Here is a 2927-nt window from a genome sequence, read left to right as displayed (position 1 = left end):
ATTCCCTTTGAGTACCTACCCCCCAAAAAAAGAACTAGATAATTAAAAACTCCCACAATGAGATTTGTAAGAACATCTTTGCCTATGCAAGTAAGGTGAATCCCATCAGAAGCATAAAGATCATGACGCCTGGAAAAGAGATACCAAGGATCAAGAAAGTGGTATCCTAGTTGCGTGCACAATCGTGATATCCTCTCATTGATCGCTATGGCTCTACTGTTCCAACACGTGCCAGTGTAGATCCTCGGAAGGATCCCACAGACTACGTGACGGCTCCCACGCTCCTTCTCCTGAAGAAGGACCTTGTAATTCCGAACAAGTTCCTCTGATCTCACCCTACCCACATCGTTACTTCCCGTATGAATAGTCGTGACCGTGTTTGTCCGCCTTCGCTCACTAATAGTCTGGATACAATCGGCGATTCCACGGCCCGGTTGACATACAATCTTGCAACATCGCTTAGTATTCTGCTTACCTTATACTATTACCTACCTTTGGAGTACAGTAACAGACTACAGTTTTGATTCTAAATTACTAGAACACTACACTTTATCTTATACCTGCAACTGTATAGCGCTATAAATATACAATTACAAAAACACATCACAATCCAATACAATCACTTGTCACTATTCGAAGATATAAACACAAGAAGTAATAAACTTAAGAGGTATTTGCTAGCTGATGTCTCGGCAGAAGACGAGTTCTCAAGCTGAGGTCACTGAGCAGACTGAGGTCACAGAGCAGATGATTCTCTTCAGGTGAGAGAAGGCCCTACATTGAACATGAGCCTCCTTAAACACCCGACAGACTATTTCATTCAGACGTGGGGACTTGGGCCCTCTGGTCTTGGCCACTGTAGATTATGTCACCGTATTGGTGATTATCTCGTGGTAACTTCAAATCGGCTACTTTATTTTCATTTAATTGTTTTTTTCATTCTGGTCATAGTGATGCGATTTTATCGAGCTGAAGGGAACTTTTAGGTGGAAAGGTAGGTTTTGCTCAGTGCGATTAATTATATCATTAGCCTACCACAGCCAGTGGCAGGTGACACGCATCCTACCTGGAATTCTACTTGGGTAAATGCTTTGGTAGGTTCGGCTGAAAAAATTATCAGCCTCGTAATTTGCAGCTCAAAGCAAAAGAGCCCCATTAAAAATAAATATATAAATAAATAAATAAATAAATAAATAAATAAATAAATAGATAGATAGATAGATAGATAGATAGATAGATAGATAGATAGATAGATAAATAAATAAATAAATAAATAAATGAATGAATGAATGAATGAATGAATGAATAAATAAATAAATAAATAAATAAATGAATAAATAAATAAATAAATAAATAAATAAACAAATAAATAAATAAACAAACAAATAAATCAAATAAATAGTGCTTTAGACAATCCTGACGATCATCATTGAGAAATGAGTTGTATCTCTAATTTGAGCTACAACGATACAGTGAAAAGGAAACAATGCGGAAATTCATCTCCCAACCACTTTCACCTGACACCGAGACTGCATCCTACTCCTGCTTCCAGCCACCAACTGAGGATCCCTCTCCCCTCACTTGGATGAGCTTTCAATTGACTCAGCATCAGTCTCCTCGGAGGCGTGGGTGCGAATCCCACCGCTGACACCATTTGTTGCAACTTTAGTTTGAGCTACAACATTACAGTGAAAATGAGATACTGCGGAATTTCAAGGTCGTGTATTTAAGGAAACGTTCACGTGATCGAACGGTCTCTCACAGACCAAGTTTCATTATATAGGCCTGTGAATGCGTAGTGTACTGACCCTCTTGAGGTATGAACTTCTCCTTAAATACACGATCTCGAAATTCTGCAGTATTTAATTTTCACTGTAACGTTTGAGCTCAAACTAGAGTTACAACACATGAACTATCTTTGTTGAACGATAATCGCACCAAGGAAAACGTACCTAAAGAGGCTATGTGAACCCACCAAACCTTCTCTGTAACCGATGACGAGTTTTCTACTGGTTCAAATCAGATGACGACTGAAAGAATAAAACTCTTGAAGGTGCGTTGCTGTGTTGAAGGGGTGAATGTGGTCGAGAAGAGGAGGAGGAGGAGGAGTAGGAGGAGGAGGGCGAGGGCGAGGAGGAGGGGGGAGGGCGAGGAGGAGGGTAAAGGCGAGAAGGAGGAGGAGGGCGAGGAGGAGGAGGAGGGCGAGAAGGAGGAGGAGGGCGAGGAGGAGGAGGAGTAGTACTTTGATCAATTCGTTTAACCATTATTGGAGATTTTGTTCATAAATGCTGCTGAACAGACAGTTTCTAGTTTTCTGATCTCGTAGAGGTATATATTTTTTTACCACATAAATTCATTATTAACTATTTCCTATTCACTATTTAGTAATCAATAGTCTCAATTTACTATTATTTACTAGTCACTATTTACTAGTTACTATAGTCTGTGAGCTCCAAGATTAGGGTGTGGGTACATCGTGATTTACTACTAACCATTTTGCCAAATCAACCTTAGTACATACCTTTCTCTTTCTCTCTCTCTCTCTCTCTCTCTTATTTCCCATCTATATGCTCCTAATATTATTTTTTTATATTCTGTATACATCAAGAGAAATTATACGGTACAATAAGTATCATTCCTGAGGATCATAACAATGATTTGAATAAAGTCTATGACAAAGGGGCAATGTATTTTCCCCCCTCCACGGTGCCACGCTGAGGTGTCACAGGTAAGACAGGTGGGATGGGTTGTGGGTAATGGTTGTTATGTTCCTAAAAGGTGATTGATACTCATTGCACTTCTATACAGCTTCCTTTACTATTTGCATAAAAAAAAAAAATACCACCTAGATGGGAAAATTTGAGAGGCTTTTACTAAGGTTGATTTACCACGACGTATGCAACACCCTGAACGGACTCCTTGGAGCG

The sequence above is a fragment of the Oratosquilla oratoria genome, chromosome 10 (genome assembly GCF_046742065.1).
Source record: "Oratosquilla oratoria isolate Oo_2021 chromosome 10, ASM4674206v1, whole genome shotgun sequence".
Lineage (NCBI taxonomy): Eukaryota > Metazoa > Arthropoda > Malacostraca > Stomatopoda > Squillidae > Oratosquilla > Oratosquilla oratoria.
The sequence above is the reverse complement of the archived record's forward strand: the minus strand, read 5'-3'. Positions refer to the sequence as shown.